The sequence below is a fragment of the Elephas maximus genome, chromosome 10, assembly GCF_024166365.1.
Source record: "Elephas maximus indicus isolate mEleMax1 chromosome 10, mEleMax1 primary haplotype, whole genome shotgun sequence".
Taxonomy (NCBI): Eukaryota; Metazoa; Chordata; class Mammalia; order Proboscidea; family Elephantidae; genus Elephas; species Elephas maximus.
In genome coordinates, this window is record NC_064828.1 from 31,053,920 (window position 1) to 31,079,892 (window position 25,973).

General features: G+C 42.9%; 3 protein-coding genes and 1 pseudogene across 6 annotated transcripts in view; 2 read left to right on the forward strand and 2 right to left on the reverse strand.

Annotated features, from left to right (window-relative positions):
• Nucleotides 1–21,705, reverse strand: part of LOC126084011 (ribonuclease pancreatic-like) — a 55,358-nt pseudogene extending 33,653 nt beyond the window's left edge.
• Nucleotides 1–25,973, forward strand: part of LOC126084014 (ribonuclease K6-like) — a 152,685-nt gene that overhangs the window by 42,165 nt on the left and 84,547 nt on the right. Inside the window, exon 1 of one of the 2 annotated variants that reach the window (XM_049898154.1) lies at nucleotides 9,173–9,220. The exons of the other annotated variant lie outside the window; for it this stretch is intronic. The gene's annotated coding sequence lies outside the window, so the exon portion shown is untranslated. Of the gene's footprint in view, nucleotides 1–9,172; nucleotides 9,221–25,973 lie in introns of those variants that run through there. 2 annotated transcript variants of the gene reach the window in all.
• Nucleotides 1–25,973, forward strand: part of LOC126084013 (ribonuclease K3-like) — a 90,529-nt gene that overhangs the window by 42,151 nt on the left and 22,405 nt on the right. Inside the window, exon 1 of one of the 2 annotated variants that reach the window (XM_049898147.1) lies at nucleotides 9,187–9,220. The exons of the other annotated variant lie outside the window; for it this stretch is intronic. The gene's annotated coding sequence lies outside the window, so the exon portion shown is untranslated. Of the gene's footprint in view, nucleotides 1–9,186; nucleotides 9,221–25,973 lie in introns of those variants that run through there. 2 annotated transcript variants of the gene reach the window in all.
• LOC126084010 (ribonuclease pancreatic-like) overlaps nucleotides 1–25,973 on the reverse strand; it is a 159,058-nt gene that overhangs the window by 18,417 nt on the left and 114,668 nt on the right. The window contains exons 4-5 of one of the 2 annotated variants that reach the window (XR_007518905.1): nucleotides 12,987–13,083; nucleotides 12,559–12,891 (exon numbers count right to left, since the gene is read on the reverse strand). The exons of the other annotated variant lie outside the window; for it this stretch is intronic. The gene's annotated coding sequence lies outside the window, so the exon portion shown is untranslated. Of the gene's footprint in view, nucleotides 1–12,558; nucleotides 12,892–12,986; nucleotides 13,084–25,973 lie in introns of those variants that run through there. 2 annotated transcript variants of the gene reach the window in all.

The window sequence follows — 25,973 nt, forward strand, 5'->3', positions numbered from 1 at the left end:
AATGGCCCCAATGATAATCTTAGTAAATCACTCTGTCATTCCAGTAACTGATCCCCCTAACTTTCTTTTCAAAACCTCCAAGTTTTTTCCCCAGTGTTACCCAAAGCTGGTCCTGCTCAGTGTGATTCCTCAATCAACAAAGACACACAGACTGTGAGGAGGAAGAGCATCAAAACTGCACAGGCAAGGAGCAAGGAGGCGTATACCTCAAATAAAACTCCCCAAACAAAGGGAGGTAGAACCTTTTATACCTTCTCGCACTTCTCTCTATGAGTCGGAATCCACTCGAGGGCACTGGGTTCTCACAAGGAAGTACATACAAACATTGTGCACACCATAAGACAATTGCATTTTTTTCTTTGGCATTAGGCTAGTAACCTGGGTTTGACTGGCTTGAACCACGCCCAGCACTTTGAGGAGGATGGTCAGGAAGGGGCAAATTCTGTTTGGTCTGAACAGCTCCCAGCTGAGCCACGCCCATTGCCATCGCCTAAGGTTTTGTTCGCTGATGGACAGGAGGAGCAGGGGAGCAGCTCCTGGCTGCCTTGGCTGTCACCAGCAGAGTAGGAGTTGGTTTTTCTCCCCACATCATACTGTAGTGCTACTTCTCTCCCTTTCCTTAGTCCTTTCCCTTCCTGTGAAATAATCCTTTTGAATAAAATTGTCCTTGACTGTTTTAACATTGTGCGGTGCAATTTTTTCTTTGACAGGAGTTTTGAGAAAACGCCAGTGCTTCAATCCCGTCTGTTATAGATTGAACTGTGGTTAATTTGATGTTATAAAAAGAGCAGATTAGACACAGAAACTCATACACACAGAGGCGGGGGGAGACAGAAACCATGTAAGGATTGTCTGCAAGTCACAGAACCAGAGAAGACCCAAGACCACCTACAAGGAAGGAATCAACACAGCTGAGACTCTGATTTGAAATTTTAGTCTCCACAACTGTGAGAAAACATGTTTCTTTTCTTTAAGGCCATCTACCTGGGGTATTTGTGTTACATCAATACCAGCAAACTAAGACATATAAGGCAACTGGCATTCCTGGGGAGCTTTTGTTACTGGAATAATGTTCTTGTCTCTCACTGGACAGGACCGAGTAGGTAAGGCAAGCAGAATTTTTCACAGAAGCAAAGCTTTATTGAAGAGGCTTCCAAGGGGAGAGGAGGAGGGCCTAAGGCAATGCTTATCCCCATCTTACAGAACAAAAGACTAGCCTCGGGTTTTAAAAGTTCTTGGGTGGGAGAAGATTCATGTTAATTCACAGACATAGGTGGGGATATATTAACTGCAGTGCCCATGCAGCAGCTTTCCAAGATGACTCTTGTCCTGGAGGCCTCTGGGATGTTCCTATGACCTCTGGTTCTTGGAACTTGAGCTAGCAACTTACCTGCAGATTTTGGGATTTGTTAGCCTCCGCTGCCTATAATCCAAAGGCCTGTTGTCTAACCTGCAGATCTTGCCCTTGCAGCTACATGAGTCAGGAGAAGCTTTTGGCCTGACCCACAGACTTGGGACTTTCTAGCCCCTACAACCTTCTGAGCCATTTCCTTAATATAAATGTCTCTTTCTCTCTCTGTCTCTATGTATATATACATAGAGACAGACACTTCACTGGTTTTGCTTTTCTAGAGAATTCAGCCTAAGACATAGGGCCAGTAGAACATCATATTATTCTTACAGCTTTACTTATTGTCTTAGATTTATATTTGCTTAGTTCCTTCTGAAGAAAAAAATTATACAATCTAAAAACAATTCTATTGACTCTTTTAATACTGTGAATATTTTTTTTTAACTAATAATCATATTTTTGTCAAGTTCTTTTTCAAAATCCAGCCTACCTAAGTCAGTGTTAATTAAAATAGGGGAAGTCTTGTTTTTTCATATTTGAGGTAAGGTTACAAAGGAAACCCCCAGTGTGGGGATGGCAGTTGCGTGACCAAAAAGCCCTCACTGGAAAGGAGAAGTAGGAGAATCTAAGGCTTAATTCAGGGAACAGATAGTAATCAAATAATCACCTGATTTGATGTATAATGACAAACTAGTTTAATGCTATCAATAAAGAGCATACAGAGTTATAAGACTATTAACAAGAAATTTGAGTAAGTTTAGGGGATAAGGGATGATTTTACTGAGGAAATCATGCTGATTAATTGAGAAGTAAAGAATCAGCACTGTTGCAAGGTAATTATTATCAATTTATAGACAAATGTGATGGTTAATTTTATGCATCAACTTGGCTAGCCTATGGTTCAGGGTTGTTTGGTAAAACATGAACCTGGTTGCTGTTCCAAAGTAATTACACCTGAGTGTAACGACATATGATTAAATGAGTTGGCCTCAACGCAGATCATCTTCCATATATCAATGGCATCACAATCACGATGAAACAGTTGAAAACCTTAAAAGCAAAAAGAATGTTTCTCTTGGGTATATTCTGCCTTCAGACTATAAATAGATACTTTGTCAGAACACTCTTATTATTCATTCTTCTTGTCCCCTAACCTTTGGATTTTTGGGCACAAGCCTGCAGAAGTCTCCACCTTTTGTCTGATCTATGGATCTTGGACTTGCCAATCCCCTAGAATCTTGTGAGCCAATGCCTTGAAGTAAACATCTCTTCTCTCTCTCTGTGTACATACATATGTATATATATACTATAGGTTGAATAAAAGACAAAAACATTCCTTCCAGTCGATTCTGACTCCTAGCTTCCCTATAGGACAGAGTGGAGCTGCCCCAGAGAGTTTTGAAGGATCGGCTGGTGGATTCGAACTGCTGACCTTTTGGTTAGCAGCTGTACCAAGTAACCACTATGCGTGTATCCATGGGTTGAAAAGTGTCCCCAAAATACATTTTGTAAATCCTAACCCCTATACTTACCTGTGGTTATAGTCCCATAACGCCATTTGGGAATGGGTTTTCTTTGTTTTGCTAATAAGCATGTATTAATGTAGAGTGTATATTAAGTCAATGTTTTTTGAGATATAAAATCAGATTAAGAAAGTAAGCAGAAACGGAGGCAAATAGCTGCCAGGTCACATGAAGATCACCAATGAGCCAAGGAATAGAAGCTGTAAATAGACAAGGACCTTCCCCCAGAGTTGACAGAGAAAGAAAGCTGTCACTTAAAGCCGGTGCCCTGAATTTGGAATTCCAGCCTCCTATGCTGTGGGAAAATAAATCTCTATTTCTTAAAGTCACCCACTTGTGGCATTTCTGTTATAGCAGAGCTAGATCACTAAGATCCAGAGAGTGGGGTGCTACTCTAACAAATACCTAAAATGTGGAAGTGGTTTTGGAATTGAGTAATGGGTGGAGGCTGGAAGAGTTTTAAGGTGAAAATTAGTAAATCCTAGACCACCTTGAAGGGACTGTTTGTAGAATTGAGGACGTCAAAGGCGATTCTAATGAGGGGTCAGAAAGAATTGGGAGTTGTGATGAGAGTTTCTATCATCAACAGAATGTTGCTAGGCATGTGGATGTTAAATGTGCTTCTGGTGAGACTTGAAAAGGAAATGGTGAACAGGTGATTGGACATTGGAAGGAAGATGGTGCTTTTTATGCAGTGGCAAAGAACTTGTCTGAATTATGTTCAAATATCTGATGTAAAATAGAACTTGTAAGTGATCAACTCAGGTATTTGACTGAGGAGATTTCTAAGCAAGATCTTAAAGGAACAGCATGGTTTCTCCTTGATGCTTAGACTAAAACGTGGGAGGAAAGAGATGGATTTAAAAATGAACTGTGCACGATGAAATCAGAGCTGTACAAACTAAGAACATGTGCCCTAAAACTCCCACCAAGGACTCGGTGACTCAATTTTTTGTTAAAGAGATTAAGCCTGTGACCAATGGATCTAACCAGCTATCACACCAGAAAAATCAGACTGAAGGGAACAGACAGGACAAAAGGAAGAAAAGCTGTCTATCTCTTGGAATTCTACAGGCAGGAAACAGGTCAAAGAAGCTATATCTGTTTCCCTCCAAGAAAAGTAAAGAACTATCCCAGGAACAGCCTGGAGATCAGCAGAAATGTTGGAAGAAACACTGGAAGCAGGGCTGACTAGGTTTTAAAGGGAAAGCCACAGCCTCCTAGGTCTCAAAGAGTGGAGCCTCCTGGATTTCAAAGGGGGGAGTCACAGCCTCCCATGTTTCAAAAAGTCAGAATTCCACCAACTTGGTTCCAGAGTGTTTGGCTGCCATTCAGGTGAGCCAATAGGATGCGACTGTCACCCAAAGCTGAGGGGGTGGGGCTGCCATGCCCAAAGGCCAAGATAATGGGGTCCCCACCCAAAGCTGAGGATGTGGAGTCGCCAGTGAAATGCACGAGGAGAACTGGGCTACCTAAAGCCAAGGGGGTGAGGTTTCCATGCCCTGGGCCTAGAAGGTAGGGCCTTCCCCCAGGCCAAAGGGCCTACACCCAGAATCCGGAGAGCACTGCCAACACCCGGAGCCTGGAGGGCAGAATCATTGCCTAGATGGTCTCAGAGTATAGAGGATTATTTTCAAGACTTGAGAGCTAATGTTATTTGTTCTGCTGGGTTTTAGACTTGCATGGTGCCTGTTAGTTGTTCTTTTCCTCCAATTTCTCCCATTTGTAATAGAAATGTCTAACTTGTGCTTTTTCCACCATTGTAATTTGGAAGCAGATAACTTTTAGATTTCACAGGTTCACAGATGAAAAGAAATTTTGCCCCAGGGTGTAATAAGCCGAAAGTCTCATCCATATTTGATTTAGATGATTCAGAAAATGAAATTTTGGACTTGGAGTTGATTTAAGATGTCTGGGATTTTCTGATAGGGTAAAGGTGTTTTGTATGTGGGAAGGACATATATTTTGGGAATCCAAAGGGTGGACTATTATGCATTGAATTGTGTCCCCCAAAATTATGTGTTGTAAATCCAAACCCCTATACCTGTTGTGAGACTCTCATTTGGAAATTGTTTTCTTAGATACGTTAATAAGGCAGTATCAGTGTAACATCTATCTTAAATCAATCTATTTTGAGATATAAAAGAGTAGACTAAACAAGGAAGCAGAGTCGGAGAAAGATAGATGCCATAGCACATGAAGATGACCAAAGAACAAACAGAAGCTATAAAGAGATAAGACCCTTCCCCAGAGCCAACAGAGCGATGAAGACTTCTCCTAGAGCTGGTGCCCTGAATTTGGGACTTCTAGCCTCCTAAACTGTGAGAAAATAAATTTCTGTTTGTTAAATCCACCTACCTGTGGTATTCCTGTTATAGCAGCACTAGATAACTCAGGCAATATGTATACCACAGGTTATGTTTCTAGAGAATCCTGACTAAGACAATGAAGACACTGAGATTCAGAAATGAATTTACCTGAAGAACAAAACTGGTAAAGGGCAGACCCATGATTTGAAACCTAATCAGAATGATTTAAAAATTCAAATATTTTTCAAGTTTACGACATAAAAATCCCAAGGGTAAGAAGCTTCTCACACAAATTTTTAGAAGGGAGATATTGAGCAACATAACAAATAACAGTTTTTATGACAGATGGAGAAATTTTTCCCGTTCTGGGGTTGTGTTTTAAAACGCCCTCTTAACGACAGCTCATGACAGTTGATGAAATAACATTAGCCCCTATCTCAGTACAGGTTGTTGTGCTAAGTAAATAAGTTCTTTCTGGAATCACTAAGGCTGTGGCTTGAGCTACTAACTCTTTTAATCAAAGGAACTCACCATGAGAGAATCCCAGAGTGTTCACTCCCAAGGACATAGGGCAGAAGAGTGTTCTCTTTTATTTTTGGTTATTATTAACTGAAATCCATACTTTATTCAGATTTCCTTACTTTTTACCTAATTTACTTTTTCTGTTCCAGTGTCCCAAAAAGGACATCACATAACATTTTGTTGTCACATCTTCTTAGGTTCCGCTTGGCTGTGATAGTTTCTCAACCATTCCTGTTTCTGATGACCTTAGTAGTTTTGAGGAGTACCGGTCAGGCATTTTGTAGAATGTAATTGCTGTATTTTTCAATCAACTTCTCCTTCAGCAGGGGTATTAACTGTTAGGCCCAGGCATTCAGAATTTATCCTAAGGTTAAAAGGGAGTAGTTGACTATTGTGGTGAGAAGATATGCAGTAGGAATAACAAGAGCACTTTCTTGGAACTGTGTTTTGTGCGTGCATTCTCAACAGGAGCACTACTGGTTCTTGTGGCCTTTCAAAACTCAACCCATTGGACAAAATCTTATTTCTCAGTATTTGAATTCATGGGAGAAGGATAGAATTTGAAAAAAATATCTAAAGTGGCTCCTTAGGGGAGGCATTAAGGAAAAAAACATTGAGATACATTTACTTAGTAGAAGCGGGAGAAACAACAGTAACTAGGCTGCATGTGATCTTGATCTATCTTTAGAATCAATCGTCAGCATTTACACTATAGATGCTTGTATATTGTCATGGATTGACTTGTGTTCCCCAAAAATATGTGTCAACTTGGTTAGGCCATGATTCCCAGTTTTGAGTGGTTGTCTTCTATTTTGCAATTAATATAATTTTCTTAAAAAGCAAAAAATGTATATATTGTAAATCCTAACCTCTGCCTGTGGTTAATGAGACAAGATTGGGTTATGCTGAAGAGGATTAGCCTGGGATGTAACACCCTTGCTCAGTTTACAGCCTTGATTCTATGTAAATGGCGTTTCCCTGGGGTTTGGCCTGCAAAACCTTTTATCTTACAAGATATAAAAGGATAGGGAGGCCAGCAGAGAGTAGGGGACCTCACACCACCAAGAAAGCAGTGCCCGGAATAGAGTGTGTCCCTTGGACCTGGGATTCCTGTGCCGAGAAGCTCCTTCCTGGGGGAAGCTTGATGACAAGGACCTTCCTCCAGAGACGACAGCAACAGAAAGCCTTCTCCTAGAGCTGTCACCCTGAATTTGGAAATAAATTTCTCTTTGTTAAAGCCATCCACTTGTGTAGTATTTCTGTTACAGCAGCACTAAATGACTAAGACATGTATACATGTTTCCAATTAGAATGCAAGGTACTTGAAGGACTAGATTATGTCTAATTCATTTTTGTATTGGAAGCACATAAAAACATGAATTTCCCATGAGAATTATGCAATAAAAGCTGGATATGTGTATGAAAAAACTAGTGAATTCTAGGCAGGAGGTATGACGAGGGACATGTCTGTTACACCCTCTTGTCCAGGTCAATGTTTTTGTGTGTGACTTAACTGAGGACATTGACGGCATGCTGACTATATCATCACATAACAGGAATCCAGAAGGATGGTGAAAAAGTAAGTATTGGAATCCATTTTAAGACAATCAAGTGGTGTAATGGTAAAAATTCTAGCACACCCCCAAGGAATTCATTAATTACAAATGGAAACATAAAAATTTATAGTGGAGAAACCTAATAGACACCACCTTTTTAATCGAGTAGTTGAAGTTTAACAGCTCCAGTAAGGAAACAGACATCAGGTGCCTCTTGATATGATGCACTGAGAAGGATTCTGCATTTTTTCTGTGGCATTCTTGCTAAAAATGCATAACCTAAACCTAATCAGGAGGAAAAACAATCCAGACAAATCCAAATTGAGGAACATTCCACAAAGTAACAGGCCAATACTCATCAATAGTATCAAGATCATGAAAGCACAGAAAGACTGATTTTTCCCGATTAAGGGAGACTAAAGAGACATGACTAAATGGCTTGCGTGATTCTGATTGGCTATTGGACCAGAAAAAAAAAAATTCTTTTTCTGTTGTTATACAGAGAAAAAAAAAAAAACAAAACCCAGTGCCGTCAGGTCGATTCCGACTCATAGCTACCCTATAAGACAGAGTACAACTGCCCCATAGAGTTTCCAAGGAACGCCTAGGGAATTTGAACTGCCTACCCTTTTTTTTTACCCTTTGGTTAGCAGTCCTAGCACTTAACCACTACACCACCAGGGTTTCCTCTGCTGTTATAAAGGATGTTAATGAAACAACTGCCAACATATAAATATGGCCTGTCGATTAGATAACAATTTTGTTTCAATAGAAATTGAAATAAATGTCTAATAGCTAAGTGCGTGTGTTATATGGCACCTGGCCAGCCCCATTTCTACATATGTTCCTGGCAGGAAGGGAATGAGGTCCCTTGCCTGCAGCATGAGAGGGGTGCAAGCAGAACACCAGCCTTGTGTTGGCTGCAGGGAGTGATCCACTGGCCATGGGGGACCAACACCACTATCTGCCATCGAAGCTGACCTTGTTCTGTTCCTTCTCTACGTGAGTAAAGTGTTGTTCCATCCAATGTCTGTATGTAAATTGTGCTTTTGTGCATGATTCTGGACCTTGGACCTTGGCTTGCCAGTTTGGCACTGTGAGTTGTGTAGCAAGCAGAGTCAACAATACACACACTCTCTCTCACACACACACACACAATAATAAAGCAAATGTGGAAACCTGGAGAATCTGAATGAAGGATACATGGGAATTTTTTTGTACAATTTTTCCAAGTGTTCTGTGTATGTGAAATTATGCCAAAATAAAAAACTAAAAAGGCAATTTCAGTACATTCATATTCTACCTTTGCAAGATGCTTAGCTTTGCAGATACTCAGTAGCCTTATGTACTAAGCTCAGGAAGTTATACCTGCTCGCATTCATCTAAAAAACCTACCGAGCTCTATTTTGTTTGCTACCCTGCAAGCCACCACAGATACAAAGGTAAACAAGAACTGGTTTCTGCCCTTTGCCTTCCCACTCAGTTGAGTGGGAAAGACACACAAAAAAACCAGATTTTGCAATACAAGGTGATTAGTGTTACTTTCAGAGTGGTTTCATCTCCTAAATAAAATAGAATAAATATAAACATGCATATAAACAAGGCTTAATAAAATTTCTGGTACAGAATACAGTTAGTTCTCTCCGTGTCGCCAGGGAATTATTTAAAAACTTTAAGAATTTTTTTTTCTTCCTCTAAAACAAGGCCTCCTCAAAGAGCCCATCTATTGGCTCGCTCCCAATTTCCTGTCTTTCATCCTGGGACAGTAACTGGCCACAACAGTCCTTCAGTAGATATTTATTGAATACTGGGGTTGCAATTGTTGCTTTACACCCTTCAAGAGGGATTAGAACAGTTCCGTGCCCTGGATGCTGACTGGATGCCAATGTACCACAACAATTCCTGCCCTGTCTTCAAGCAGAGAGCTGAATGACAACACTGGGGATCCTGGTGTGGCAGGTATGGAGCCAGGGTATAGGGCTGGGGAGTCAGCCAGAGTCATTTGAAAAGAGGGAAGAGGAGAAGCTCAGGCTTTTCAGCCAGTAATTGCAGGCCCCTTCTCCCTGAGTTTGATCTACTATGCCTTTGACAAAACTGCAGTGGTGACTAACCAAACCAGTTGCCATTGAGGTGATTCTGACTCATGGTGACTCCGTGTGTTACAGGGTAGAACTGCTCCATAGATCTTTCTTGGCTGTAATTCTAACGGAAGCAAATGCCAGGCTTTTCTTCCAGGGTACTGTTCAGTGAGTTAGTACTGCCAACTTTTAGGTTAGTAGTCGAGTGCAAACCATTGGCATCACCTAAGGAAACACTTTGTGGTGACTAAGGGCATTTAAAAGTTCCTCTTAACTAGAAAAATGGAGTTCTCCACATTTATTTATGATCATTTGTAGTTTTGCTGTTGGCCCAACTCAGGGCAACTGTGAAAGGCCTTCATACATATAGAGGAACACCCCACCCCCAACACTGCCCCCGATCAAGGGAGAGGACGAAGCACATTTTAAAAGCTTTGTTGAAGTAGAATTGACATAAAATAAAATACACATTTCAAGGGCCCTAACTTGATCATCTCTACTTCAGCATCCTGATGGTCCCTTCTGTCTTCAAATCCATCCTTTTCAGATTTATACTTGGCCTTTACTCTGATTCTGTACTCACTTCTTTGACCATGTTCGTGAAATCAAGCAGGGGCCTCTGCCTGATCTTCTAGGCTGTCTAGATTTCTGATTCTGCCCTCTCTAGAGCTGACAGAGCACACACTCTTCCAGCTTCTGTTCTAATGTTCATGGCCCCTTTCATGTACAGCCCTCAGGAAAACGAAGATCATATGTTGGCACACTGAATTATAAACACTGGTGTTATGCATTGAATTGTGTCCTCCAAAAATATGTGTTATAAATCCTAACCCCTATACCTGTGGTGGAGCCCTAGTGGGGCAGTGGTTTAAGCACTTGGCTGCTAACTGAAAGGTAGGCAGTTGGAACCCACCAGCAGCTCCATGGGAGAGAGATGTAGCAGTCTGCTTCTGTAAAGATTACAGGCTTAGAAACCCTATGGGGCAGTTCCACTCTGTCCTATACGGTCACTATGAGTTGGAATCAACTCCTTAGCAATGGGTTTGTACCTGTGGTTATAATCTCAGTTCCGAATGGGTTTTCTTTGTTGTGTTAATGAGGCTGTATTAGTGTAGAAAAAAAAATATGCCTTAAATCAAGCTATAAAAGAGCAGATTAAGTAAGGATTACACAAGCAGAGATGGGAGAAGATAGATGTCAAGGCACATTATAGCCAAGGACTAGAAGATGACAAGGACCTTCCTCCAGAGCTATCAGAGAGAGAAAGTCTTCCTCTATAGCCATCACCCTGAATTTGGACTTCTAAGTGGTGAGAAAATAAATTGCTAATGGTTAAAGTCACTCATTCGAGGTGTAATCTGTTATAGCAGTACTAGATAACTAAGACCACTTGACCCTGCAGTGACACATGGTTAATACTGCTCCCTTTAGCTGCAATCTTGATTTGATACTTGCAAGTGACTCACCTGGTTTTCTCCACAAGAACCTCTGCAGGGAGCAGGACCAACTTCCTCAGCTCTGTTTACAGTTTCTGAAGTCCTTCATCCTTCCCAGGTGTCCCAGGGAGGGCAGACGCCCGGCTGTCCACTCAAACCCTCCTTTTCTTTCTGCAATCTCCCAGTCCCCACCACTGTGGCATCCAGTGGAGGTCAGACCTCCACAGGGAAGCACAAAAGTGTAGCTACAGACCCAGAATTCAGCCAAAATCTGCTCTTCAGCTTCAGCCTTAGCCTTTGAAACCAAGAGCTTAAGCCACAGGGCAATGTAACTGCTGATTCATAACTCTGGACCAGCTTCTGTAAGGCCAGAAAGAGCAAGAGCTGTAGCTCTGTGCTAGTTGTTGACTCACAGTAGAATTGCCCCATAGGGTTTCCAAGGCTATAATCTATACGGAAGCAGACTGCCACATCTTTCTCCCCTGAAGCTGCTGGTGGGTTTGAACCACCGACCTTTCCTTTAACAGCCAAGCCCTTAACCACTGCGCCATGAGGGCTCCTTTCTGCCAATAAAGCAGAAGGCATTTTCCCTGCTCTTCCTTTTCTGCCCCTCCACTCTATGCATCTAACCCCATCCTCAGACAGAACCATTACAGACCCTTAGCGTTCCTCAGGGTGTCTCTACTATGTAGCCAGAGGGCCCCAGAAACAAGCTTGTGCTCAGTCACAGGCACATTTTATTAATGGCTCAAAATAGCCATTAACACTGGGAATGTGAGGTACCCACCACCTTCAATAAATCTAGGACTAAAATTTCCCCCCATTTTTCATTTATTTTCTTAACTTCTGATGGTTTTTCTGTTCTAGTGTGCAGGGTGATGGATAGCTTTTATATGAGCTTTCTCGAAATGGTCTTGTGGCTCTTATGCAAGTGATTCGGTGGGACTGTGTGAATAGGGTAAATGTGGCCCACCAAGGGGATTGGTCAGTTTTCCATTCCACTGGGCTTAAAATGAGCCATCCCGGAGGCAGGAAAAGAGAGAATCCCACCATCATCAAGGAAGGACAGCCAAGAGTAGAGTGAGTCCTCTGGACCTAGAATCCCTGCACTGAGAAGCTTCAGGAACCAAGAGACTGAGAAAGGGAGAGAGAGCTTTAACACAAGATAGTGAGAATGGGTGGCAAAGAAACCCGCAAAAGAGATCTGCCAGGAGCGAGAAAGGTGAGTGCCCTTGGGCCGAAGCTTACTGGCAGAGTGGGGTGTATTTGGGCACTTAATGGGGACAGATTAAAGAGCATTGTAACATTTGCCGGAGCAGGGCAGAGGCCGAGGGCCAGAGAGAGGTGTGCCCTGCAGGCACAGCTAAGAAGAACCTGTCCTGATGGGAGAACTATATCCTGAACCTGAATTGTAACTTGTTACTTCCGTAATAAATCCCATAATCCTGAGTATTACCTGTAAGTTTTATGTAGCCATTGAAATGAATGATCGAACCCAGCAGAGAAGCAGAGTGTCATGGGAGGGATGGTTGGTATCAGAATTGGTAAAGATGATGGAGAGAGGAGGCATGTCTGATCTTCCCCTCATAGAATCAGCCTTGGGTTCTTGATTCTCCCTCCCCCTTATGAACTAAGCTGAGGTCAGATGCCGTCCCCACACTGTTTTTTCACAACTGACAATATTGATCTCTAACTTGAAGATTATGCTTCTTAAAAGCCCTGGAGAAAATCAGACACAATTAACAGTAGGATAAAATGTAAAAGCTATTTTTTCTATCCTTTATTTTGCCATGACACATTTTCATAATTCCTTGGTTTTTATCTTATTCCATTTTACCCATCCTACCACTAGGAGGAAAAGACAGAGTTACCACATATGGTCCAAGACTCTTGAACTAAAGTTTGGGCATGAAGGAAGGTTAGTAATACAATATGGGACAGCTGGATATTTACAGAAGACTTCTCTTGTTTATAGTTGCTGATGAATTGACTCTGACTCATGATGACTTTATGGATAGCAAAATGAAACATTGCCCGGTCCTGTGCCATCTTCCTGATCGTTAGTTCTCTGAAAGTCTCAAAAATAGCAGAGGGAAAAACACTCATCTAGACAAGCCTGTAATGACAGTGGCAACAATGGTAAACTTTAAAATGATGAACTAAACTGTTTATTGCAGGGAATTATGGGAGATTTGCCTCAATGATACTTACAGGGCACTTGGAGCACTGAGTCTCTCTCATTTCCTGATTCCAGGAAACTGGATCCACACCTTTCTTCCCTTTTCATTGAGATTGCAATAATTCTATTCTGAAAGTCATAAAATAAGTGGTCCTGATCAGTTTCTTTCCATTCGTGGAATGAAGAGGTAAAGGATGCAGGCTTCCCTTCTACCTTCACTAATACCAAACTCCAATGCACTAGTCCAAGATGTGCGATGGGATGCTGAGTGATTTTGGGGTCTAGGAGATGAGGGATGGCACATACAGCATTGATTTAATAACTGAGAATACTCCATTCAAGAGATGTGAAAGAATTAGTTAGAGAGTATAATGAGAAGGTTCATAAGAGGTCCAATGACCCAAGCAATGGTGTGGGCCATCCATACACATAAGTCTCTGTAATTTCCAGTTGGCTACTTTTCTCAGGTGAGGATACAACAGATAAAGTTAACCTGCAACCTACTCTTATGACAAGAATTTCAGTGTCTACCAGTAGTCTTGGGGATTTTACAGACAATAACTAGAAAAAGAAATGCTTTATTGAGGGAAGAATTGATGGTCTTACATCTCCCAGTGTCTTCATTGACAGAAGGAATCACAAGGGTACTTGGAGGCTATAAGTACAGCCTAGTCCCTCCTTATCCATGGTGTCATGTTCTCTGGTTTCAGTTACCCACCATCAACTGTGGTCTGAAAATATTAAACGGAAAATTCCAGAAATAAACAATTCATAACTTTTAAATTGCATGCAGTTCTGAATAGTGTGATGAATCTTGCAGTGTCCCTTTCCCTCCTGCCAAGCAGGTGAATCATCCCTTAATCCAGTATCCATGCTATATACACTACCAAGCCCATCAGTCATCTGGCAGCCATCTTGGTTATCAGATTGAATGTCCTTGTGCGCTTGTGTTCACATAACCCTTATTTTACTTCATAATCATTCTATTTTGTTCTTAGTTACAATTGTTAATCTCTTACTGTCTCTAACTTATAAATTAAACTTTATCATAGATATGTATGTATTGAAAAAACATTGTATATGTAGGGTTGCTATGCGTTAGAATTGAGGGCAATGGGTTTTTTTGTTTTGGGTTGATGTAAGGTTCAGTGTTATATGTGGCTTCAGGCATCCACTGGACTTCTGGGAAGCATCCCCTGCAGATAAGAGTGCACTATCATAATTGTTCCATGATGCTTGTGGGAGGGGAAGAGGAAGTCTGAGGGTGCTGAGGAAGAGAGGCTGCCAAACATGCAGGCCTGAAGCAGAACCTAGCCCTTCACCTACATTACGCATCTGTTTCCAAGGAAACTAAGAAAATTTCTGACCCACTCCTGCATTCTCTCCTTGCTGGCCTGTTCTTGCCTCCACATCAGCTTCTCCCCTCTGTGGGTTCTGAGCCAAGATAAAAATCCCATGAGCTCTCTGGGGCAAGGAAGCAGAAGAAGGCCTGGTGGAGGCTAGTTGCCAGCTTTGCTTCTCAGAGGCTGCCTAGTTTCAAGAGGAAAATCTGCCCTAGAAGTGTGTTTGAAGTCTGACAGGATGAACCAGATGTCCAAACATAGTTTTGTGTTGAGAGGATAGATGTGAGCTAAATCAGATCTCAGTGACATGACTTTCTTAGGGGTGCCCACCCACACATAGCCGGAAACTTCATCCCACTGCCTAACACCGCTAAACAGGGTGAAAACTCGTCGAGACAGTCATAAATGTAAAGGGACTTCGGGATGACCAAGCCTATCGCCCTGGTTTTATAGGTTAGGAAGCTGGGGTCCAGAGGGGAAAAAAAGATTTACTTCAGTGAGCTAATAGTAGGGCTACGACTAAACAAGGATGTCTTGGTCCAGTTATCCACCCCGATGCATACTCAGGGAAGGAGGAAAGGGAAGAAGGAAACTGATCCTGAGTGTAGGTGATCCCCAGGCTTGTAGCAAGAAGAAACCAGAGAAAGAATGACAATGGGAGTGATGAGCTTTAAGGAAGTCACTATGCTCACTAGTAAAACTTGCCCCATGACTCTCTGTCCATTCAGATTACCAACTCTTTTTTTTTGTTGTTGTTAATTAAGAAGATAGTAAGGGAGTGGGAAAAATAGGTAAGCATGGAAGAAGCTGAGAAGGCATCTTCCTACCTATACTTACCGCGAGCCACAAAGAAACCCCTAGTCCATGCAGAATTATTGAACGATTTACAGAAGTACTGTGCAATTTGTTCCCCTAGAAAGTTGCTCCTGGGAAACAGATTTGAGATGCTGCCAGGTATGTCACTGGCTAGTTGCAGACAGGTACACTTTCATTTTTTTTCCCTCTATTAGGACCTCCATCATGAGTCATCACGCATGGAGAGCTTTCCCACATTCATGATGATCCGCTAAAGCAGTGTTGAAGTTGGCTTCGCCAGAGATGCCAACCATGAGCCACCTTAGTGTTCCCGTTTGCTCTGTGAGGTCTGGATCAGACTAAGCAGGCAAGAATGGAGACTGGGAACAGCCTTTCATTTCCTGATTAGAACAGTCAAAGTAAAGTGCAAATCCTGACTGAAGCAGCACATAGAAAGAGCTGGATGTGATTATCAGGTACCCTGTTAACTGAGGGGTTCATTTTAGATGTAGATGACTGATCAGTTTTGATGTGGGATAATGCTTGGCTGGGGGTCTATTGGCTGCCAGAGTTGAAGGAAGAATTCACAACACAGAGGAGGAGAGGAGGAGGAGGGATGAGAAGAGTGAGGAGAGAAGAAGCAGAAGACAGTATAATTTTATCAGTACACTTAAAGCTGTTAACGATGAGGAGCTGGGATGCGGAGATGTGTTTACATGTCCATTGAGAATGCATAATTCTTCAAGCTCATTTGCTTTGAGGATTCTTGAAAGTTAACACTATCCTTTTGTGATGGTTAAGATTGTATGTCAACTTGGCTGGGCCATGATTCTCAGTGTTTTGGCAGTTACATAATGTGGTGATCACTTCCACGCTGAGATTTGATGTGTGATCACCCCCGTGATGGGATCTGCTATGAATAGCCAATCAGTTGAAATGGAGTTTCCTTGGCCATGTGGACTGCACTGAATATAAGTGGACATTCTGGCAAGGCTCGGGCGCTTTTAGCTCACGCTGGATCCACTGGCTGGCTCCTGTTCACCTGACCTCTGCTTCTTGGGACTGGAACTAGCAGCTTACCTTTGGTCTTGCCTGCTGATCTTGGGATCCATCAGTCTTCACAGCCTGTGAGAGCCCTGCTCTCTAACCTGCTGATCTTGGGATCGCCAGCCCCTGTGTCTATGTGAATGAGGAGAAGTCTCTATCCTGACCCAGACTTGGGAAGTTCTAGCCTCTACAACCACATGAACCATTGCCTTGATATAAATCTCTCTCTGAATATATACATTTATATACTTTACTGGTTTCACTTCTCTAGAGAACCCAGCCTAAGAAACCTTCTTAGAAGAATTACTGGATACAGGCATTTCTGTCTTTAAGTAGATAACCATCTTTATGGATTGAATTGTGTCCCCTAAAAATATGTACTGAAATCCTGGGTCCTACACCTGTAAATGGAGTCCCTGGTTTCAAATGATTAAGATGTTCAACAGCTAACTGAAAGGTTGGAGGTTCAAGTTCACCCAGAGATACCTCAGAAGAAATGCCTGGTGATTTATTTCTGAAAAAAACAGCCATTGAAAACCTTATGGAGCACAGTTTTATTCTGATATGCATAGGGGCACCATGAGTGGGAATCCACTTGATTGCAGCCGGTTTTTTTATTCCTGTAAATACAATCCTGTTTGGAAATAAGGTTTTCTTTGTTATAGTAGATAACACCTGAATATAAAAAAAAAAAAACTGAACTCGTTGCCACTGAGTCGATTTTGACTCAGACTGACCCTGTAGGACCCAGTAGAACAGCCCCATAGAGTTTCCAAGGAGCAGCTTGTGGACTAAAACTGCCGAACTTTTGGTTGGTATCCAAACGCTTAACCGCTGCTCCACCAGGGCACACCCCTGAGTAGGGTGGATTCTTTTTCTTCCCCATAGGCTTTAGAATTACTTTTTTTTTGATTTTGCTTTTGATGAAGTTTTACAGAACAAATTAGTTTCTTATTGTCATGGATTGAATTATGTCTCCCCCAAAATATGTGAATCAATTTGGCTAGGCCAGGATACCCAGTATTGTGTGATTGTGTACCATTTTGTCATCTGATGTGATTTTCCTGTGTGTTGTAAATCCTCCCTCTATGATGTTAATGAGGTGGGATAGGTGGCAGTTATGTTAATGAGGCAGGACTTCATCTATAAGATTGGATTGTGTCTTGAGCCATTTTCTCTTGGGATATGAAGGGGAGAAGCAAGCAGAGAGACAGTGGGACCTCATACCACCAAGAAAGCAGTGCCAGGAGCAGACCATGTCCTTTGGACACAGGATTCCTGTGTGGAGGAGCTCCTAGTCCAGGGGAAGATTGATGACAAGGATCAGAGCTGACAGAGAAAGCCTTCCCCTGGAGCTGACGCCCTGAATTTGGACTTCTAGCCTACTAGACTGTGAGAGAATAAGCTTCTGTCTGTTGAAGCCATCCACTTGTATTTTTGTTATAGCAGAAGTAGATGACTAAGACACTTGTTAAACAATTAATACACATATTGTTCAGTGACACTGGTCACCAACCCAGCTACGTGTTCACACTCTCCCCTTCTTGACCTTGGGTTCCCCGCTTCCATTCCACCAGCTTTCCTGCCACCTCCTGCCTTCTCGTCCTTGCCCCTGACTGGTGCCCATTTAGTCTTGTATTCCTGGTTGAGCTAAGTGTACATTGTGTTTTATGGGCCTGCCTAACCTTTGGCTGAAAAGTGAGCCTCAGGGGAGACTTTGGTACTGAGTAAAATGGTGTCCAGGGGCCATACTCTTATGGTTTCTCCAGTCTCTGTCAGACCAGTAAGTTTGGTCTTTTTTCTGTGAGTTTCAATTTTGCTCTATATTTTCTGTAGCTCTGTCCAGGACCCTCTACTGTGATACCTGTCAGAGCAGTCAGTCATGGTAGGTAGGCATCATCTAGGTGTGGTGGAATTGGGGTGGATTCTAAATCTTAACACTTGTGAGTTATAAAAAGAGCAGAATGGATACAGAGACACACGAGGTATGACTGATGCCATGTGAGTGTTGCCACAAGGCAAGAGATGCAAGGATTCAAGGAATACCCTGGGCCACCAACAAGGAAGGAATTGACTTGGTCAAGACCCTGACCTGGACTTTTAGCCTCCAGAACTGAGAAAAAATAACTTTCTGTTTTTTAAAGCCACCTACTTGTGGTATTTGTAGTAGCACTAGGTAATTAAGACACAAACCTTAGTCTTTCTTCTCCCTGTTTCCTCCTATTTAGGGCACTTTCTCTTCCCATGGGCTCCTTGGTTGTGTACAGTCTGCACCTAGACTATCCATCTTCACCTCTCACCTTATTCCCAAGATAGACGTCCAGCTGTCCCACACCTGAGAACTGTTTTATGCAAAGTGTTCACTTGGCACTAAACCCCCTCCCCTCCAAAAAAAAAATTTCCGTGGAGTTGATTCCAACTCATAGCGACTCTATAGGATAGAGTAGAACTACCCCGTACAGTTTCCAAGGGCTGGCTGGCAGATTTGAACTGCCAAGCTTTTGGCTAGCAGCTGTGGCTGGAGGGAAAGTTAAGAGCTTTGGGTCTGGGGACAATATCGAGGTGAACACAGGAAAAATTTGACTAAAGGAGACTTAACTGAGAACTTAAGGTTTCCTTTTTTTCTTCTTCATCCTCACTTCCTGATAAGGAATCAGATTTCCATTGCCACAGAAATGTAAGGATTTCTGAGCCCTCTATCATCTATAAGCCTCCTTCCTCAGCTGGAAGTCCCCAGGGTAAGGGTTCACTTTACAAAAGGAAATCACCCTCTACCTTTGAGTTGATTCTGACTCATAGTGACCCTACAGGGCAGAGTAGAACTGCCCCATAAATTTTCTAAGGTTCTAATCTTTTATGGAAAGGAACCTCAATGGCATAACGGTTAAGCACTTGGCTGCTAACTCAAAGGTCAGTGTTTTAAACCCACCAGTCACTGCAGGAGAAAGATGTAGCAGTCTGCTTCTGTAAAAATTCACAGCCTTGGAACCCTAACTAGGGAGCAGTTCTATTCTGTTCTCCTACAGTGTCGCTCTGAGTAGGAACTCGACCTGACAGCAATTGGTTTGGTCTTTTTGTTTGAATCCTTATGGAGATTATCACATTTTTCTCCCACAGATAGCAGGCGAGCACTTAACCGCTGCACCACCAGGGCTTGTAATGACAGAGCTGATCAAACTGGCTAAAAGTAGGGCCTTTCTTTAGTTTTGGGACCTTGTCTAGAGCCAGAAGCAACTATGAACAAGGGGTCAAATGAAATGATTATGTGATGACTGAAGCCCTACGTCTAGTCCTCTAAACAGATTTAATGAAGGGTAGCCAAAAACAGAGCCACAGGCCAAGTATTCTGAGAACCTCTGAGATAGTACCAAGGAGCTTAGGGAGAGAGCCATGGACCCACAGAACTTGATGGAGGTAGACTAGGGCATTTTCGTATCAGACTTAGACTCTGGTAGCAGAAAGAAGAATGACTGGGAATTCAGGAAAAGTGGGTTCTAGTCCCAGGTGTGCAATTCACTAGCAGTGGGCCGTGAGCAAATCTCAACCTTTCTGAGTAAGGTGAGGGTTCAGGGATGGCAAACATATGGCGCACACACTCTTTCCCTTCTTGTGCCTTCAGTAGAGGCCACCGTTGGATCATACTACTGCTTAGAATTTTTTTCTGCAACATTCTAAGCAGCCCTGTCAATCGGTTGACACACAAGCTGAAACCTACTTGCTGTCTCGTAATTCTCTAACGTTTCCTCTAGCTCCAAAATGTATGGTTCTGACTTTCCACGTACTAGAGCCAATATGCCCATTTTTCTGATTCAGTAATAGCTTATTTAAAAAGAGGAACATAATTTTATAGACTCTACCTCCCCACCCTGAGACTGGCAGGGTCTTCCCGAAGTCATGCTATCCTTCCCTCCATGCCAGAGTCTTGGCCATGCCCCCTTTTATCAAAAACATCCACCCTGAACAGCGTTATGCGTGAAATTAAGGAATCCAAAAGAGATGGGATTCTTTCAGGTCACTAAAAACTAAGAGTAAGAAGCGTAGGCATTTAATTATTCCATTCACTACTGCCCTAAGCAAGGGGTACAGTGGGAAACTCTCACCTTTGTTGCTAACTGAGTGGTAAGGATTAGCATGAATCCAATCCCCCAAATGTGGAAATGGGTCCAATTCTCACCATCCCACTTCCCCATCCTCATCACCAGTAGCTCATATAGCACACTCCCTCTCCAATGCTAGCCACCCAGAGCTGGGTCAGAACTCACAAGTTAAATGGACATCATCTTTCAGACCAGCTGCCCATGCAACATGTCTTGGACTCTAGCCATTCAGAGCTAGGTATGAAATTGAAGGTTAGAAGGACACCGTCTTTCAGATTGCCAAATAGGCAGACACCACCTGGCTCCCACCCCTGTGGGTTTGTTAATTTGCTAGAACTAATCTTAGAACCTTCAGGAGAGTATACCATACTTATGGCTACAACTTTATTACAACCAAAAAGGATACAAACAAAAAGACATGTAGGGTGAGGTCTGGGAGGGGTCACAGAGTGAAGCTTCCATATCCCAAAGAGGGACGCCCTGTCCTCTCCCATGCATGGTCACCAACCAGGAAGCTCCATCTGAGCCTTAGGGCTCAGGGATCCTATCAGCTTCATCCCATGGCCAAGATAGATTACATAATGCCTCCTGAGGCTTAGTTAGCATCAGGCTCCCAGGTTGATCCCTCTTGTGCTGGTCAGCCCCCCATTCATTAGCCTCAGGTTTTAGTATGGCTCAAAAGAACAGAAAAGGAAGGCCAAAATTGCTTTCTGCAAAGTGATCCCACACCTCACAACTGCTCACAGATTTAGTTAATTTATACTTCTTGCTCTTTGCAGGAAAGCAATTACGGAAAGACTGCCTGGGTAGGGACAGCTTCAGGAATCCAAGTGGTTGCAACTATATTATATAAAGAGAAGCAGTGAAGACGTTAACATAATCCCAAAACCCCTGCCCCTAACTGCCAAATCCACTGAGGGGCAAAACTCAGACCCATATGTGTGTTATGACCTAGATGTCACAATCATGAGGTGGTGGAGGCATGTGTGCTCTGGCCTAAGGAGACGACCTCCACGGAACCATCAAAGTGGACAGACACATACGGTTTCCCCTTACAGGCCAGGATGATATGTCTCATCATGTTGTTGGTCCCGTATGCACAGTTGGAGTACTTGGAGCTGCCCATCAAGTGGCAGACTGTGATAGGAATGCTTGAGTTGCTCTGGTGGCAGTTGGGCTGCCCATTCTTGCAGGTGATGTTCTCCTGGAAGCAGATGGCCTGGATGTCTACCAGGGGATTTTGCACAAATATGTTCACTGACTTGCAATATCCCTTTGTCATATTACGGCACCTCATCATTAGGTTGCAGTAACTAGAGCTGTTGCTAGGATTGCTTTCTGGGAATCCATGTGTTGCCGCTGGAACTTCCTGGCTGGGGATTCCTTGCCCAGGGAAGGCTGGGCCCACCGCAGCACCAGCAGCATCAGGGCTAGTAGGGGAACAGGGCGAAGGACTTCTCCAGAGCCATGGGTTGTCTCACTTACCTGGGGGAGCCTGCTCAAGAAAGGCAGAGAATTGGAAAAGAATCCACTTAGAAAGTACCCCAGCTCCCTCTTGTGGCTTCCCTGCCTTATAGTCTCCCTTTTAGGTCAGACAGATAGAAGCCCCTCTTCCTGATTTTCCAAGTAAAAAGGTACTTACATATACTTCCCTTCAGGAGCATTTTAATCTCACTAGATAGAGAAAGAGCTCCTGAGTGGTACAAATGGTAAAGTGCCTAAGTATTAGTACAAAAGTTGGTGGTTTGAACCCACCCAGAGGTACTTCAGAAGACAGGCCTGACAATCTGCTTCCAAAAGTTCACAGCCTTGAAAGCCCTGTGGAAGAGCTCTACTCTGCACACACGGGGTTGCCATGAGTCAGAATTGTCTCAACAGCGACTATCAACAACAACAAGGTAGAGGAAGGCCTTCTTCTCCTCTAACCTGACCTGATCCTGGCACTACTTCACAGTACTAAGAAAAATTTAAAAAGCGACATAAAATCCTGGCAGTCCTGTCTGGATCCTATAGTTTCTTTGCTCTAAAATATATTTGAAAAATAAACATTTGTACCTAGTGCTCAACTGGCTCATTAGAAGATCATTTTGACTAAACCATGAGCGCAGTTATACCCCTGAGGTTCACCATGACGTTTAGGATCATGGTTGACGGAGCCTCGTTGCCCTACAACACGAGGGAACCTACAACACAAGGGAACCTCAAAAAGCGGTTCCACGGTATTCTAAAGAGATATGCTCCCTTTCCCTAACTTGGAGTCTCCCCCTTCTCCAGTCCCTAGGTTCTCTAGAGCCCTAATTTTCCACTCTCCACCCCAACTCTTCCCCTGAATGATGATTACCTGGCCCAAGCTTTCTCTTTGATAGCCTTACCCACATTTGCCTCCCTCCTCCCCAACCACTGAGCGGAAGCACATTCTGAGGATATCTTTTGGGCAGCTTACCTTGGTCTCCAGGAGAGAGCAGATGGAGTTTCTTTTATCACTTGTCCCCAGGATATGAACCTTATACAAATTGCAAAGGGCCTTGGCTTCCAAGAAGGGAAGGGTAGGAGGAGTCTGTTGGGATCAGTCCATACAGAAGCAAGGACTGAGTGAAGAAGGGTGGGGAATCACTCAGGCCACCCCCATCTCAGTGTTGCTGGGGAAAGTGTGTCTTTGCTTCTAGGAGTCTTTCTTACCTTGGGAGCCTCATCTCTCTACTGATTCCCTTGGAACAGTGGAGAAAGTCACTAGGGCTGCTGGCACCCAGACTTCACGAATCACAGCAAAACCTTTGTTATCACTTAGGGGCTAATTTTCACCAAGAGCCCCTTGGAGCTTAACAAGGGCACTGCTTTAGGAAATTATATTGGAGTCATTATTCCCAGTCCTTGAGTACAGAGAGTGTGACCCAGCTGGAGATGGGCTCACAAGGACACATCAACTGGGCCCTGAGGTATAAAGACAATAGATAGAATAAAAAAAAAAAAAAAATTAATCTTGGAAAATATCTTTTAGGGAAACTTTCACTTAAGCCAGAACACAAAAGACTTTCTACTTTTACTTTCTATTAACATTTAGTGAATCGAAATTTGTTGGACCAAAAAAGGTTACTGAAACCTGTACCAACGATTGTTAAGAAAGACAATTCAAAATGTAAGATGACAGTTTCTAGCCAATCTGTGAAAAGGTGAAGCTTTCAACGGTTTCGCCCATTTGTAATGTTAATATATACTGAGGACTCTGTAAGCTTCCGTGGACTCAGTCAGACATGGCTGTGGCAGTATGCTTGTCCGTTTTCCCACTTTTGTCTATAATTTCCTTGGACTCGGGCAGACATGGCTGTGGCAGCATGCTAATCTGTTTTGCCATTCTTGCCTACCCTGTAATATTTCCTTGCACTCAGGCAGACAAAGCTCTGGCAACATGCTTGTCCGCTTCTCAGCTTTTGTCCTTTTGAATATATGCCTAATAAAACTTTCTTTTCGCTTTACTGAACTTGGAGATTTTTGTCCCCTACAAAAGCAAGGAGAGCGATTTCAGGAGAGGGCTCTCCTTTTCTCTCCCCAGGAGTTCTGGAGTACCCTGGCCAGAATTCCAAATCTCTGAAGTGCACACCTCCTGGGTGGGGGCTTCTGATGTCCCCAGCAGGCAGACTTCCTGGATATGGAGAAGGAGAGAGAAAGGGCCTGGGTTGGGAAGAGAAGAAGGCCTCTATAATGACCTCACCCAGTTTTTTTTTTTTTTTTTCCTGCCCAACCTCTACCTTAATCCTGGAGTAATGAGGGTGTGTGCTTATCCACAGTGAAAACTCATCATGTAGGTAAAAGTTGAGTAGAGGAAGTAAAGACAACTAATGCACCCAGAGTGCTTTTTGGAGAAGACAAAATGCAGAGAACATTATCTTTCTTAACAGCAGAATTCCCTCCTGGAAAGAGACTTGCTTTTTCTGGGCAATAACTGATCTCTCTAGAGTAAGAATTATCAAAATAGTCATCCATGCTCTGGATGCAGACTGCCTCAGCCAAAAACCTGGCCCAGCACCTGAAGAGCTGGGCAAGTATTGGAGAAAAGTTACTTAAAACAAAATCTACTCCCAACCCAGAAAACCTCTCCACTAAAACAGAAGAGAAAGAAAGTTTTACTATTGAATAAACATAAAACCAAAATGTGACACATCACAGGCAATCAGCTAAAGAGATCCCAAAGACAGGAAGGAATCTGACCCTTTATAGACCTAAGTGAACAGGACTCACTACATTCATGTTTTCAAGATAAAATTGCTAATTTTCTTGTATCTTTTGGGCAAGATACCCAAAGTTATGCTAATCTCCTTTTAGGAGATTACATTTCAAAAGTCAAGGTTCTCAGGCCCTCCAGGAAACATCCTTGATTTAGAGACTTTTCAAAGAGACAAAGTTGAGATAACCTTAGAAGTTATCTAAAGTGAATCCTGAAAGAACAGGGGAGTGGTTCCTCTTCCCTCCTTTTCAGTTTGTATTTGGCCTTACACAAGTCACAGAATTTAATTTCCCTGTTCCTCGGTTTGCTCCTCTCTAAAATGGGGGTAATAATAGTATGTACCTCTTAGATTTGTTTTTAGGACATAATAGGGTAAGATGTGTACAAGAAGTAGAGCACCATCTGGCATAAGTACAACTTTAAGAAATGGTAGCTCTTGTTCACTCAGGGCGGGGTTGAGGCTCCCTGTCCCCAAGGAGCATGGTGAAATAATACCAGATGACCTCTGAATTGCTGTCTAAGGCAAATAGAGTCAACCGTCTGACAGATTTTTGTTTTGCTAAAAACTTGGGCTTAAAATAGCTTGCAGTTTTGGAGCCCTGGGGAGGGAAAGAAAGAAGGGGGAAGCAGAGAGGAATTTGGATGGGAAGAACAAATTCTTTAAGAATTTCAAATTGTTTTTGCAATGTTGTTGTCATTAGGTGCCATCTAACAGGTTCCAACTCCCAGCGACTCTAGGTACAACAGGACGAAACACTGGCGGGTCCTGTGCCATCCTTACAATCCTTGCCGTGTAGTATTCATGAAATCTTTAGTAAAATCGACCTACTTGCTAATGTGTATAAATTTAGAAGAGGAAGTGGAGGTAAGGAAGAGCTGATGTCGCATGAGATTAGTTTCATGTTATCATAATTTGTCCACCTACCCAACCCCAGCCAGGTTTTATTTGGTTCAGGGTGGTTAGATAGTGCTTAGATCATCTTGGGGGGCCAATTTAGAATTAGTTCATGAAAGAGCGGAGTGGGGCAGAGATAATTATGGCACAGGACCTGATATAAAGGTGCCTGGTGGAATGTCTGATTTAGTCCATAAGATTCCACCAAGGTGGTGAGCATGGCTGCATGAAAGTGGTCATTCTTTTGGTACCTTCCCAGGGCCAGAAGAATTTCAAGGATCTGGTCCAACAAGAAGATTTCAGGATCACAGTTCAGATCTTTAAAAGAACAAGGAAGGGGGGAATGTATAGAATAAGGATGTCTTTATGTCTTATGTTTTACATCTAGGGATGGCCAGTCATTAGACAGCCTCCAAAAGCCCAGCACGGCCCCCCAAACACACACACACACACAAAATAGCATTCTGTGGTCCCTTCTCAAACTGAGAAAGTGAGCAAGCAGAGAAACATTGGAACGGAAAAAGATGGAAATGTGAGTCAGGCAGTGAGGTTGTTGCTGGGAACTCCAGGTTCTGCTCAGTGCAACTCCATCAGAGCCCAAAAGACAGAGACCGAGCTGG